Source organism: Balaenoptera musculus, chromosome 6 (genome assembly GCF_009873245.2).
Source record: "Balaenoptera musculus isolate JJ_BM4_2016_0621 chromosome 6, mBalMus1.pri.v3, whole genome shotgun sequence".
Taxonomy (NCBI): Eukaryota; Metazoa; Chordata; class Mammalia; order Artiodactyla; family Balaenopteridae; genus Balaenoptera; species Balaenoptera musculus.
In genome coordinates this window covers 45,989,455-46,005,092 of record NC_045790.1, presented here as the reverse complement: position 1 = coordinate 46,005,092, position 15,638 = coordinate 45,989,455, and the positions used below count along the sequence as shown (strand labels likewise).

At 43.9% G+C, this 15,638-nt stretch overlaps 1 long non-coding RNA gene and 1 pseudogene across 1 annotated transcript; one reads left to right on the top strand and one right to left on the bottom strand.

Annotated features, from left to right (window-relative positions):
- Positions 1-291: 291 nt before the first annotated feature.
- Positions 292-9,778, top strand: LOC118896749. The gene is made up of 4 exons (XR_005020273.1): positions 292-741; positions 1,110-1,237; positions 5,538-6,410; positions 9,693-9,778. It is a non-coding gene; the product is annotated as an uncharacterized LOC118896749 (long non-coding RNA).
- LOC118896747 lies at positions 2,244-2,754 on the bottom strand (annotated as a pseudogene).
- Positions 9,779-15,638: the final 5,860 nt, after the last annotated feature.

Genomic DNA, 15,638 nt, shown 5'->3' with positions numbered 1-15,638 from the left:
GCACAGGCTCCAGACGCGCAGGCTCAGCAGTTGTGGCTCACGGGCCCAATTGCTCCGCGGCATGTGGGATCTTCCCAGACCAGGGCTCGAACCCGTGTCCCCTGCATTAGCAGGCAGATTCTCAACCACTGCGCCACCAGGGAAGCCCCAGTTGATCTTTATTGGTGTGGCAATTACTACATTTCTCCTGAGAATCTTTGGAGACTCTTCACAAAGAATGATGAATGTTCTGTTGCATCCTGTATCTTCGTTCCATTCCATGGGAGAGTGGGCTCCTTTCAGTTTGATTTCCAAAATTTGGCCCATACTAATTAAAGCATGACTTCAGGTCCAAAACCATGAGTTTGGATTCTGAGTCCTTGGTCTGCTCTTTTTTCCTGCTAACCTGCCCTTTCATCTTTATTTACTCAGCATGAATATATTCTTACTTCTACATGACAGGCGTGTAGCCTTTAAAGACCTTTATGTTCTTAAGGTTTGGTACCCCACGAGATTCATTAAAGTCCTAATCCCCAAAGTGATGGTGTTAGGTGGTGGGCCCTTTGGGAGGTGATTAGGTCATGAAGATGGAGGCCTCACAATTGGAATTAGTGCCCTTTTAAAAGAGGTCTCAGATAAATCCCCCAGTCTCTGCCACGTGAAGATACAAGGAGAAGTGAACAGTGTGTGACCTGGAAGCAGGCTTTCACCAGAACTGGACCATGCTGACACCCAGATCTTGGATTTCCAGACTCTGGAACTGTGAGTAATTTCTGCTCTTTACAAACTACCCAGGCTATGCTATTTTGTTGAAGATGCCCAAATAGTAAGACATGTCCTGACCTATTGTATCCTCAGAATACCTTCCAGGAGTGTGTAAAATACCTAAAGGGAGAGACACCATCTTACCCAACCCCGTTTCCTAGACAGCTAGTCCAGTCCCTATCATTTCAGGAGCTCAATCATATATTTGATAGATACATTTGATAGATATGATGTGAGAGGACAATAATCTACAGATACTTTAAAATTCTTTGTGGTTCTACAAGGGAAGTTACAATGGAATATTGTATGAGGTATTTTTTAAAAGACTGTTTTCAGCACTATTTTCTTCAAGTTCGCATTTTCAGTATTTAGAAGATAAGGATGAGAATCACAGGCCTGGACATAAATGGAAGACCCACGCTCCACTTTCAGTTCAGTCATCCTCAAGTACTTGCAAGGAGCTACGTGGCCCTACTTTTCTTGTCTCCCTCAGGTAAAAAGGAAACAACTTGTGTCTACACTTAGGAATATTTTCCTTGTTAGTCTATGCCTTTGGGAATCAACTTGAATGCTTCTTTCAAAGAGTCAGTCACGCTGTGAACTCTAATGAGTGACATCCATGTCATCATACCTAAGTTGAAATTGTGGAATCAGACCCCAAGTCAAATTTTTTTTATAATGTGAGTGTAAGCAAGAACATTGTTTTGGTTTCTTTTCTCTAGAATGTCATTAGTACACATAGTATAAAAATGAAAAGTAGTCTTATTCATTGAACTTATCTCCTCTTCCATTAGTCACCCAATAACTTCCCAACTTCTTTGCACTTAGATTCCCATGATAATAAATTCAGGCCAACTAATGTGAGCAGAGGTGATATTGCCCTATAATGTCTTGGCCCTTGAAAACATCCCATGTAATCCCCATACTTTTTCCTTTACCACTGAGTGGAATAGACTCAAACACCACAAATTGGAAATCACACATTGAATAGAGCAACGCCACACAATAGAGGGCACCCATGTCCCTACATCACTGTTTAGCGGAAACCAACTAGAAAATTCATCTGATTAGGAATGCCTGCATTTTTCTCTTAAAGATGGAAAGATAAATTTCTATTATGACCCAATTACTGACATCTTTCTGTTTCTCTGTTACAGCAGCTAGCATGAAATTAACTGACAAATGTCTTGAACAGCATACTATGCTAACAACCTTTCCATCTTAAAATAAACATCATAGTTGGGAACCCAAATACCCTCCAAGAAGTTAAACAGATTTTAGAAAGCACGTTGTAAAATTACCTGTTTAAGAAAATAGATTGTGTTCTTCTTTGTAAATATATTTTTGTAAACTCGTGATACTCACTTCAGATAGTTTTCAGCATGTGCAGAAATATGAGTGGAGGTACCTTTGGAGGACTAAACAAACAATAATCATTTGATTAGAAGTGTCACAGGTGTACCTTTCTTCTTTATTTGTTGACAGTAATTGGAGAATTATTACATGAGAGAAAGGAACACTTTAATTTCTCCTCTGATAACCTCCCAGGCACAGGGGCTGTATTCCTTTTCCTTCAGATAGAGATGGATTCTTTGGAAATATTTCGGGACAATTCCCAAATATGGACAATCCAGATTGTCATTTTCCACCTGCTTATGCAGTAGTTCCAAGGTGTGATCAAGGCTAGAGAGTAGTTTACGGAGTAGGGTGTTGTTCCAAGCAGCTTGGCTTTCCTCCGTGTTGAAGAAGTTACCATCTGCTGGAGCATCAGATGGTGGTATCCGGTGCCTTGAGTCGTCAGGATTTCTGTGATATTCCCTCTTTTCCAAGGAAATTTGAAGTCGGTTCTGTCTCTAGGCATGACTGAAACGGGATCTTCTTCATCTGTCTCAAAAGTATGAAGAGTTCCCTGTTCTGTAGGCTATGGATCCAAGGCAGGTTCCAGCCAAGAGGGCAAGCAGGGATGGAGCAGAGTATCACTCCTGCCGCTAGCAAATAGATCTGGGCCATTGAGAATTTCAGTGATTCACCAGCTGGCCGCGAGGGGGCGCGCGGGCACCACTAAACAATTAGCGGGAAGGTTCCTTCCCTGGAACCCGGGACAGCGCGCTTCTCTAGGCGGCGGCAAGAGGCCGCCGGATGTCTTTTGATCGGTTCGGTTAGGGAAACGCTGACTTCTGAGAATCTGCAGTTTCCGCGGTTTGGGCAGCGCGAGAGAAAGTGAGTTGCATCCTCACGGAGCAATTTTATACTGATTTAATAGTGCGAAAAAACTTTTGTCTTCGCGATGCTGAGTTCTCAAGTGGGAGCCTTGTCGCGGCCGCGCCAGCGACATTTTTGTCTGGTTGGAAGCTGGAACCTTGCATTTTCGGGCTTTCCCCTGAGTTTTGTGCTTTATTTTCGCACAGAAACTTGAGCGAGGCCATTTTGGGGAAAGAAGCCGTTTTCTGAGGGGTTTGAAGCTGGGAAGCGAGTTGGGGCCGATTTTACAGATTCGGGCTCGTTTCTGGAGCTGTGCTAACGGCTCAGAGAAAGGGGAACGCGGCGGTGATGGGACGCCCGGACGGGTTGGGGACGCCCTGGGGGTGAGTCGGAGCGCGGCCACCACCGGGGCCGAGGACGCGGGAGCTGAGCGCCCCTGTAGATGCTCTGGGACTTCATGGTGTCTTTCAAGGATACAGAGTTAACGTGGGGGAGGAAGTACTGAATAACTGAAAAGTAGGAACATTAGAAAACTCACAGCATTTTATTTTTTAAATTTATATTGCTTAAATTAAATATTTTAGAATTTTTTATATTTTAAAATATTTTCTGAAAATATTTAAATATTGAAGGTAGGATATTAAAATATATGAGTATTAAAACACAGCATTTTATTAAACTATTTAAACTATAGTTTCTTTATACTAAAACAAGAATTTAATATAATTTTACTTTCCTAGCTTTAATGGAAGCAAACTCATTAATATTTTCAAGACTACTTCTTTACTTGTTTGAGAGAACTGCAGTGTTTGACAATTTCTTGTGACTCTGTGACAGTCTTAAATAATTTTTATTTAACTCGAGTCCTTTCTCAGGACTCCAGCTTGACTGTAGTGTAGAAAGAAGAGTTATTAGTGTCCTGTACAAGCAGTTGAGGACATTTACCAGGTCTGATCTTCTCATTTTCTTTGGTAAGAATTTTATAGACTAAACAGAAATTACCCAAATTTCACTGGCAACGTGAAGCCTTCCTCTGTAAGGCTGTCAGCGTCATCCAAATGCAGGGTCATTTCTGTCTTTATTTAAAATTTTGATATTTTCTTTAGCATGTATGTTGTGGCATTTTCATTTTTATATATTGCCTTAAAATATTACTTATCTTGATCACTTAGATTTGGTGCCTTCTTACATTCCGTGCTTGAGGGAAGTCCTCCCTTTCTTTACCCAGATAGCCAGGAGATAGCTTTCGAAGTAATGTTGTGATCTTCTATAGCTAAAAATATAGGAATGTCCCATTTCTCGTCACCCTCTGCCCCATCTACATTTTATAACCCATTTCCTGGTCCCCATAACATTTAAAAACACCTTTGTCTTAAAATAATATCACCAGAGGTGGTCTGAGACTGAGGATGAGGGAAGGGACTGTTTATCTCATTTATACTATTCACAGAGCAGCCATTTTTCCTCGATGCTGGTTCTCTGCAAATGTTTCAAGTGCTGTAGGATTTCTCTCCTTAATGTACCAGGCACTGTTCTAAGCCTGGAAACTTGGGCTTTGCTCCCTCACAGTCCAGAAGGCAACCCCTCTCCTGCAGTTTGCATTTGGGGCCTCAACACGCAGCCCCCTGACAGTGTTAAGGGAGCGGCAGTCAAAGCCTCTCTTGGCGGGGCTGATCATGGACTCTACAAGTTACTGTATGTCACATTAATGCTAAAGGCAGCTATGTTCACTAAATTCAGATTCTCAGCCTATAATTTGCAAACTTCATTTAATCTTTACAGTTCCCTGTGTGACAACTACTTGAGTTGTCTCAGTTTTTTAGAAGAGGAAATCAAAATCTGATGTCTTTTAAATTCAGAAGCCACAGATTTTGTCAGAGTGGAGCTTTCTGCTGCTCCCAGGCCCTCCTCTTCATCAGCTCTGAGCACTGGCCCTCAGCTGCACTGAGCACGTGGTGCTGCCTTCATCCTAATCCTGCCTCTGAAGTCTGTCTTCCCTACTCCCTGGAGGGCAGTCACCATCCCTGCCTTACTTTCCTGGAATCCACATTGCCAAGCGCGTTGTCACATATATATGTGGTGAACACACTTTTGGTGACAGAAGGAAGAGAATGGTATGAATTAGTCCTTGGTGTTAACATTTATGCCACTCTTATCCATAGACTATGTCTGGAAACATGAGCTATGACTCCTGTAAAGTCATGTAGAGGAATTCAAATCTAATGTCTTAGCCCCTTAAAGGGGAAATGGAGAGAGGCAGGCTAGTTGTATTTTGGTGCATTACAAAGCATGAACATACAGTAAAATATCAAATGTCTAAGTACTCTTATTAGAATTTAAAAAGACACAGATTGAGACTCAGATTTTTATTTCAACCTTGGGTCTCATTTGGATGAGTATATCCTATTGGATTTATACTCTGTCATTTTCCATGAATGTGTTTAATTTCCAGTGTAATAAACAAAAGAAGCATTGAAGTTGCGACATTATCTGTTGCCAATAAATTGAAGAGAAATTGGAAAAACTTGGAAACAACATGGGCATAAGTACAGAATTGACAACCTTGCACTATTTAAGAATCTCCTTTGCAGGCAGGTACTCAGAGCAGCTGGATACAGGCTCCCACAGCCAGACACCTGCATCACCAGGCTCAGCGGGGCCTGCCAACCTCCTCACTGATGACACCCAGGATGATGTTCTCCAGCCCTGTCTGCACCCTTAGCTGTGACCGGCCCCGAACCACGGCCTGCCAAAGCAGGAGACCCTCACAAGTTCTGCACCTAATGGAAGAATCTTTCTTGTTTTCCTGCCTGAAGGACAAGAAGGTTTTCAGGTTCCTCCAGGAGCAGCCAGTTCCAAATAGCTCAGGCCACCTCTTTCTCCATGCAGTAATCTAGCAGATCTTCAACTTTTTCAGCAAAAAGGGATGATAATCCTCATTGGACTGATCAGCAGCTAGAATTTTCGGAGGCCTGTTTGGTGCAGAAAATGGAGATGGAAAGACTTTCTGAGCAATGAGGACTCCAGCCAGACTTTGAAGAACTCCTTCCAAAGTACCAGGCTCAGGGAATTCCCTGGTGGTCCAGTGGTTAGGACTCGGCGCTTTTACTGCTGTGACTCAGAGTCAATCCCTGATCCCACAAGCCGCTGGACGTGGCCAAAAAAACCCAAAAACAAAAAAGACAAAAAAAACCCCAAAAGTAAACACAAAGTACCAGGGTCGATCTGAGAAGGAAAGTACACAACTGCTGTTGCCTGGGACATTGTCATACTGGAAGTTAAGATGTGAAAATCAGTAAATGCTTTCTTTGTATTAATAAGCTCATCAGAAGACTCAGGAAGTTGAAAAGGAGACTTAGTCTTCAACACTATGTCTCATCTACAGTCCTCCCTCAGTACCCAAGGAGGAGAGGTTCCAGGACCTCCACGGATACCGTGGATCTTCAAGTTCCTTATATAAGATGGTATAGTATTTGCATATAACCTACATACATCTCCCATATACTTTTTTTTTTTAATTTTTTTAAATGTGTTTTATTTTATTTTTAATTTATTTATTTATTCATTTATTTAATTTTTGGCTGCATTGGGTCTTCGCTGCTGCACGCGGGCTGTCTCTAGTTGCAGTGAGCAGGGGCTACTCTTTGTTGCGGGGCGCAGGCTTCTCATTGTGGTGGCTTCTCTTGTTGCAGAGCACAGGCTCTAGGCGCACGGGCTTCAGTAGTTGTGGCTCGCGGGCTCTAGAGCTCAGGCTCAGTAGTTGTGGCGCACAGGTTTAGTTGTTCCATGGCATGTGGGATCTTCCCGGACCAGGGCTCAAACCCGTGTCCCCTGCATTGGCAGGCGGATTCTTAACCACTGTGCCACCAGGGAAGCCCCGCCATATACTTTAAATCACCTCTGGATTACTTATAATACTTAATACAATGTAAATGCTATAAATAGTTGCTGGCACATGGCAAATTCAAGCTTTGCTTTTTGGAACTTTCTGGAATTTGTTTTTCAAATATTTTCAACCTGTAGTGGTTGAACCCATGTATATGGAGGGCTGACTGCACTTGTTAGTGGCCTCAATCTTGTAAATATTTACTCAAAGACTTTTTTGTCTGCTTCCGTTAAAAAATATATTGAGTCATTTTGGCAGATTTTTATCAATAAGAAACTGTAGTTTTGAATAGAAAGAAATTTCATTTTAATTTGTAATAATTAGTATTTATTATCTTGTGATAATTGCTATATTTGCAAATTTTACTATTTATGTTGTAATGTGGCAAGCTTTGCGTTTTGTTTTATTTTGCTTTGTGGGGGTAGTTTAATCTATATTTTAAGTGCTGAGTCTTACTTTTTTTTTTTTTGGCCGCGCGCGGCATGTGGGATCTTAGTTCCCTGAGCAGGGATCAAACCCACGCCCGCTGCAGTGGAACCACAGTCTTAACTGCTGGACCGCCAGGGAAGTCTGCTGAATCTTACTTTTGCTTTTATTTATTTATTTTTTTATTGGAGTATAATTGCTTTAAAATGTTGTGTTAGTTTCTGCTGTACAATGAAGTGAATCAGCTATATGTCTACATATATCCCCTCCCTCTTGGACCTCCTTCCCCACTCCCCCCTCCCCCCTCCCCCCTCCCACCCATCTAGGTCATCACAGAGCACCGAGCTGAGCTCCCTGTGCCAAACAGCAGGTTCCCCCTAGCTATCTATTTTACACATCGTAGTGTATACATGTCAATCCTAATCTCCCAATTTGTCCCACCCTTCCCTTCCCCCTCCACCATGTCCACACATCTGTTCTCTATGTCTGCGTCTCTATTCCTGCCCTGCAAATAGGTTCACCTGTACCATTTTTCTAGATTCCACATGTATGCGTTAATATATGATATTTGTTTTTCTCTTTCTGGCTTACTTCACTCTTTTGCTTTTAAAGACATGCAAAGTGCCCTTAAACCTTCAGTCACCCTTAAAATCCAAAAGGCACATAAATAGTTTCGTTAATTCTGTTTATGTTTTTGCCCATCTTCCAGTAAGAACTGAAAGGAAATGCCATTTTTTGATGCCATTTCTTTCCTGGAAACTTGAACTTGCCACCATGGGAAACCACTACTTCAGCCAGCAAACGTGGAATCACCACACAGAGCCTATATCTTCTCATTTTTCACTTCTGGATCAAAATGTCACACAGGTGCTTCAGATTGGCAAAGTCTTATTCAAGTGCCTGCATTCTATCTGCAAAGGAGGCTAGAAATTTGCATTGGGTCTCCTACATTGGTGAATTAGTGTTCTATTGATGCATAATTAATAACCTAAAAATTTAGTGGCATTAACCACTAGTCTATTACCTAACAGTTTTTATGAATCAAGAATTTGAGAGCGCTTTCAGTGGGCTCAGGATCTCTCATGAGGTGGCGGTCAAGATGTCGGCTGGCCTGCAGTCACCTGAAGGGTTGACTTGGGTTGGAGGATCTGCTTCTAACGTGGGTCATTCACATGACCACTGGCAGGAAGCCTCAGTTCCTCATCACAGTCACCTGTGTCCCTCCAGTAAGCTCTGTGATGTGTCCTCGCAACAGCTGGCTTCTCCCAAAGTGAGTGATGAAAACTAGAAGTGGAGAAGGCAGTAAATGGTTTTATGACAGTCTTATAAGTTACACACCATCACTTCAACCTGTGTTGTGTATTCATTAGAGGGAAGTTGCTACATCAAGCACATAGTCAAGGGAAGGGACAGGAAAGAGTATGAGACAGTTTGTGAATATATTTTAAAACAACTGCAATGAAAGAAATAGGATTCGTAAGGTAGGCATATCCCTTCATGTAGAAAGGCTGTTGTACAGATGATGGGTGGCCATGAGTATGATGTCAAAAGAACAATCTGTGATGATTTATTGGCTATGGGCTTTGAGGAAGTTGAGAACTCAATGATAATGTCCATGCCTCTATCTTGGGCTGCCGAATGATTGGGGCCCATTCACACAGGGGACATAGAAGGGCAAGAAAGTTTGAAAAATATGTATTCAATTTTGAACATGTTAAGTGGAGATATTCTAGATATTCTAGCATGTAGAAATATGGATCTAATGTTTGGAGCTAAGATTCTGGGGAAAGAGATGCATATGGAGGTCACAATCATAGAGATGACATTTGGAACTATTTGGGAGGTTGAGACCTATATGTGCAGAGAGGATGAAGTGTGGGACTAGCACAGAATTTTGAGGAACACCAATTCCCTAAGATGAGAGGGAGTAGTCAATAAAGGAAGGAGAGGAGGAGGAGAAAAGCAGAAGATGGTGGTGACATAGAGACCAGATGAAGGTCAGACCTTAAGATGGAGGGCGTGGTCAGAATCGGCAGATGCTTCTGAGGTGTTACCCGTAGCTGACTGGCTGATCTCTGACCTCAGTAAGTTGTAGTTTATTGTAAACCTTGGCTGAGTGGTTTCAAGAGAACAAGGGAAGCTGAAGCCACGTTATACTGAGTGGAGAAATTAGCTGCATGTGAAGAAATAGGGACAGATAATGCAAAGAACGTTGAAGAAGTTTGGGTATGAACAGAATGACAGAAGCAAAATACTACTAACAAGTGGTCATAGGGCTGAGGAATAGTCATGTTTAGGATAAAATGAAAATTAAGCACATTTAATGTTGATCAAAACTAGCCAATAAAAAGAAAGATGTTGATACAGGAGAGAGAGGATGTAACTGATAAAGCATAAACATCTTATTAAAGTCCCCTCTGCTTTTCTATCAAAGGAATCATTCTGAAGAACTAAGCCTTCTGGAATTGTCCCTCTGGTGTCACAGAGGTTTTGCACCCTGAGGCAGTGCGCCAGGCTGAGGCTTGGAATGGGTAAGGAGTTTATTTTACAAAGTGATGTAAAGTCTAAATGTGAGAATGGCTATGGGCCAAACTTCCATCTCTCTTCTCTGGCTGAGCAGTTTCATCAAGGATGTTTATCGATGCTGAGGTTGTAAAAAATGTGTTCTTAAAATCTATGTGCTTGCATGCCCCTGGATAGTAATCATGTACCCTCAGGGATACCAATATCTAGGTTTGAACACTGATATATATATATATATATATATGTATATATTTTAATATTTATTTATTTTGGCTGCGCTGGGTCTTAGTTGTGGCACGGGATCTTTGCTGAGACACACGGGATCCTTTAGTTGCGGCATGTGGACTTCTTAGTAGTGGCATGTGGATTTTTAGTTGTGGCATGCATGCAGGATCTAGCTCCCCGACCAGGGATCAAACCCAGGCCCCCTGCATTGGGAGCGCAGAGTCTTACCCACTGGACCACCAGGGAAGTCCTTGAACACTGATATATTAATGGATACCAGTATTCAGTGGCTTCACTGGTCTTTACTTACCTGGAATCTCTTTCCTTTGGAGCACAAACAAATAGAATCAAATTTGTGGTTTTGGAAGAAATTGAGACCTTGTTTCCCCTCTAGAGGTCAGTCCAAAATAGCTTTTTAAAACAATTTTTATTCTTTATTTTTTTAAATATTTATATATTTATTTATTTATTTTGGCTGCACAGGGTCTTAGTTGTGGCATGTGGGATCTTCGTCGCGGCATGCGGGATCTTTTAGTTGCTGCATGCGGACTTCTTAGTTGCGGCATGGCGTGCGGGATCTAGTTCCCTGACCAGGGATCGAATCCAGGCCCCCTGCATTGGGAGTGTGGAGTCCTACCCACTGGACCACCAGGCAAGTCCCACTTATTCTTTATTTTTTTTAAAAAATTTGAAGGCCATTGAACCAATGGTACCCTAAGCATGGACCGGTCTAAGTATTTGCATCAACAATGCCTTTAATCAATAACCAGTCTTAATGAGGGCAGTGAAAATAACCACATGCTGAACTTCATGACCAGTGAAAGTCTGTGAAGTTCTGTATCTCAAGAACCAAAATATTTTTCCTTAATCCCTGAGTGTTCCTGTCAACTTGTTAATGAAGAAAAAGACCCCACTTGATTCGAAGGTCTAAGTTATATATTATTTATTTTCCTGTTATCTTTGAAAAGGTCAGAAGGAAGATATTTCTTTTAAATGTAATCTGCTCGGACTTCCCTGGTGGCGCAGTGGATAAGAGTGATACTCAGAGTGATAGCACTTCTCATATGATGGTTCGGTCAGCAAGGCAGAAGCAGCATTACCTTTTATGACCAAGCCTCAGAAATCACAGTATCGTTTTTACATATTGTAGATGTCACAAACCCATTCAGATTCAAGGAGAGAGGAATTAGACAATGTATCTCTTACTGGAGGATTTTCAACATTCTAGAAAAATATGTGAAATGAGGGAAATGTTGTTGCTGCCGTCTTTTAAAAATACAATCTGCTACAGTCCATAAAACATCACATCCTTTCACATGTAAAATACATTCATCACTTCTCAAAACCTTCCAAAGTCTCATCTTATTATGGCAAAAATCCAGGTCCAGAGTTGCACCATCTCCATCAGATCAAGGTGTGGATGGAGTTCCTCAGGCACAATTCCTCCAGCACTGCTCCTTGAGTGCCATTCTTCTCAATGTGAAGCCCTGTAATCTAAATAGAGAGGTTATTTGTTCCTTTACTCCCAACATACAATGGTGAGGCAGGCATAAGATATTATAATAGTCCCATTCAAAATGGGGTAAAGCAGAAAGCACATAGCAGTCACCGGCCTATTGTAACTCGGCTATCTATTAGGGCAGGTGGTGTCAATTTTCAGATTAGGGCTCAGTTCTAAGTCTCTGGGAGTTATTCTCCAAGGCTGATTTTTCTCCTTTCTGGCTTCTTGGCTCTGCCTTTTAAGTTATCCTTCCTTTCCCACAAGAAGTGCTTATGTTTTACATCGTGTAGACTTCTCATCCTGCTTCCTTTCTGGAAAAGTTTGGGGATCTGAAGCCCTCTTTATTGTGTATGCTCTTTATTACTTTCAGTCTAAACTGATATAATTACTGTAAACATTTACTGGGTTTGCTGTATATCCGTTTATAATGAATGCCATTGGATAAGAGGCACACCCACAAATCTCTTCAGATATATACCCTTTTTCACTTTGGGCTACCTGTGAGTCTCCAGTGAGACAGCAAGTTGGTGTTTTAGAGCGCTGTCACTTAATGGAGAGAATCTGTGAGGCACTCCCCAGGATCCTCAGAAGGCCTTTTGTTTGTTTGAAAGACTCTCTGAGACACCACCTAGATCTTTCTGAAGTCTTAAAGGATTTTACACTCACACTCAATCTGATCTGATAAATAGGGCTTGTTTGTTTATTGTTGTAGACCTCCACTCACAATACAAACATAATGTCCCCAGTACTATAGCTTTGAAACAAATTACTCCAAAATCTATCACCCAAAATAATAAATGTCTCACCTCACAGATTCTGTGAGCCAGGGATTCCCACAGGGCACAGAAGGAATGGCTTGTCTCTGTTTCACCATCTCTAGGGCCTCAGGAGCACACTCCACTGGGTGGCTGGGATTGACCTGGCAGGTGGTAGGCACTTTCACTGGCCTGTCTGATGCTAATAAGTCTCAGCTGGGACCTCAGCTGGTACTGGGTACAGAAGCACCTCGCAATGACTCTCCTTGTGGTCTGGTTTTTCTGTGAGCGTGGTAGACTCAGTGTAGTTGAACTTTTTAAAAGGAGCCTTGGGCTCAAAAGTGAGTGGCCCAGTAAGCAAGCTATTATGACCTAATCCATTGGTTCTCGGTGAGGGCAGTTTTGTCCCTGAGGGGATGTTTGGCAATGTCTGGAGACATTTTCAGTTGTTGCAACTGGTGATGAGGGCTGATACTGGCATCTAATGGATAGAGGCCAGGGATGCTGCTAAATACGCTACAGGACCCACAGGCCAGCAGCCACAACAAAGAATTATCTGGCCTCAAGTGTGTGCGCTGCCAAGCTTGATAAACCCTAACCTACCTTTGGAAGTCATAGAATATTATTTCCAACAAATTTTTTGTAAAAAATTAACACTCTGTATGGTTAGTCAACTCAAGATGGCTGTTCTCTTGCTCTTTGTGCATCCCGTGCTAGACCAGTCCCTGCTTCACTCACACCCCGCTCACACCAACATGCTTGCCCCCTGCCCCACCAAGTGATTGTTCTAAAGCTTAGGCCAAACCGGCTCACCTGCTAGTTCATAAAAGGGAAATATCTGTGGTGGTGATGGTCATTAACCTGAGGGGTTGTGAGAGACCTGCCCCAGCTGCTGGTGTCCTTGGTAACTGATGAGCGAACCTGAGGTCAGTTCCCCCTAGAAATGGTAGTCTCCTGTGTTCCCGAGGAGTAGCAAACATGGCTATCAGGTCCTGCCGGCCGATTGCTTCTCACGGCTGGGTGTTCTCTGAGGACCTTTTAATACAGACACGTAAGACCCCTGTCCAGTAAACCACTGATGTGGGCTCTGGGCTCTTTCTGGGGTCTGGAGATTGGGCAGCTATAAGGCTTGCAGGCCTGCAGGGTGCCGCTCAACAGTTGGCGAGCCAGCCAAGAAGCCCAGAGGCCGAGGATACTCTGGTGAGTGCTGAGACGCTGAGACGTCGGGAAATAATGATGGATAACGGGGTGGGGTGGGGGGATAATCCCAAGGTGGCCATCCACTAGCAAGTGGGACCTGTGGCAGCTGTCTACCATGAGGCATGTCTTTCTCGACCCTTATACTGATGATATCCTGTTAACCTCAGAGGCTCTTTCCAGTCTAAAAGTAGCAGCCCTGTGCTTGTGGCCGATCTGACTGCCCGGGACTGGCTGGTGAGGGCAAAACGCGAGGACCTGGGTTTCCTATCAGATACTTTGGGAGTTATCTGTTTGGGTAATGGAGCGTACCCCCAACCCCAAACCCCTAAACAGTTAAAAGCCACAGGCTTTAGGGATATTAACTTAGGACAGGCTTGTGAATTGGGTGTGGCCACTTCCCCGGCAGGGTGTGGTTTGGGCCTGTGGCGATGGCAAAATACTAATACCCTGGCGCTTCTGGGCCCAGCCGTGGAAGGGGGCAGAGCCACGATGCAGTGTGTTGGAACGACAGCTCTATGCAGTCTACAGTGTCTTACAACAGGTGGAAGCCATTACAGAAGGCTTCCATGATGCATAGAGCAACGCAAAAGACCACTCTCCAGGACCTAGAACAGCTGTGGGAGAGAAACAGGACTCCCATTGTTACCGGGCCCTTTCCAGATTCTTGGGCAGCAATACCATAGAAATGATACCGCTTCTACAAGACTGTTAGGCAAGCAAAGATTTTTATTAAAAGAGAGAGCTTGTGCACAAGGGAGAAGGCTGGGGTGGGGGGCGGAGGAAAAAAGGCAGCTTCCTGAGTGGAAGGGGCGAGTTGCTTTTATAACAAAAGGGAGGGTTTGTCTCATGATCACTGACAATTTCCAGAAATCGTCACACTTCTTCGTTCAGCAGCAGGAGGCTCCATGGTGGCTCTCAGGAATAGGGAGTGCTTCTGGGAGGGGAAAGGAGTGCATGAGGAGTTTCTGCAAGAGAGCCCCGGAACAGGTAAGGTTGAAATTTGCATTTGAGCTTCTTCCCTTGTGGCAACTAGGTAAACTCGCTAATGTAACAGAGATAATCTTTTATTCCTGGGAGGCTGTTGCCCCCTTCTCTGATCCCACCCCCAGGACTCAGGACCCCTTGGCCTTTGTTCTCTAGCTTGCAAGGCCTGTTTTGCCCAAGACTGTTGTCTGGTCTTTTTTCAAAATGGCTATACTCTTTCTTGTCTTCCTTTCTCACCATAGACATGGATAGTGACCAAGGAATCCCACTTTCTTGGCCATGCAGTTCAGGAATGGGCTGGTAAAGATAAGCGCTGGTATTTCCACCTGCCTTACAACCCTGCTGCTGCCTTGCTAATTGAAAGGCTCAAGCATTTGGCGCTGGCCGTGGGGACTGAGGGTGGACAGGCGGTATGGTACTGCAGGCCAGGACAGAAACCACAGGTAGGGGTGCTGTTATCTCAGAATGCTGTTAAGGCTTGTATTTTGCTTACTGGTCACGACCTCCCTGTATTGTATTGCTAGACTTCCTCGCTAGCCTGAGGGCAGGGAATCAGCTTGCGGACTGGGCCACCGTGGTGGCCAGGCTGCAAAATGAGACTGATGGCTGGGTGTGCAGCGAGATGCCATGGGAAATCCACCTGGCTCATGCCGCCATAGGGGGGCAACTGAAGACTCTTGCCTTCTTCCTGCCCTGTGTGCCAAGGGCCTAGCTTACTCTTGACACTCTTAGCTGCTGTTGTGTGTATTGCATTTGTGGTATCTGGTTGCGGTGCGCCGCTACGTACCTGACCCCGGGGGTGTCTCGGAAGAGGGGCGGACGGAGATTGTAAGGGTCGTGCAGGGTGGGTAGGGGTGGGATGTGTGGTCAGGACACTCAGGACGGCTGTTCTCTTGCTCTTCGGGCACCCCCCGCTAGACCAGCCCCCGCCTCCCTCACACCCCACGCCCACCAGCGTGCTCGCCCCCGGCCTGCCGAGTGATTGTTCTAATGCTTAGGCCAAAACGGCTCCACCTGCTAGCTCATAAAAGGGAAATATCAGTATCTGCTCTGATGTTGGTCATTAACCTGAGGGGTTGTGATGGAAGGGCCCCTGCTACTGGTTTCCTTGGTAACTGATGAGCCAATCTGATGAAAATTCCCTGTATAATAGTAGCTTCCTCCCTCACATAGGTAAGATTGCTGCCACGTC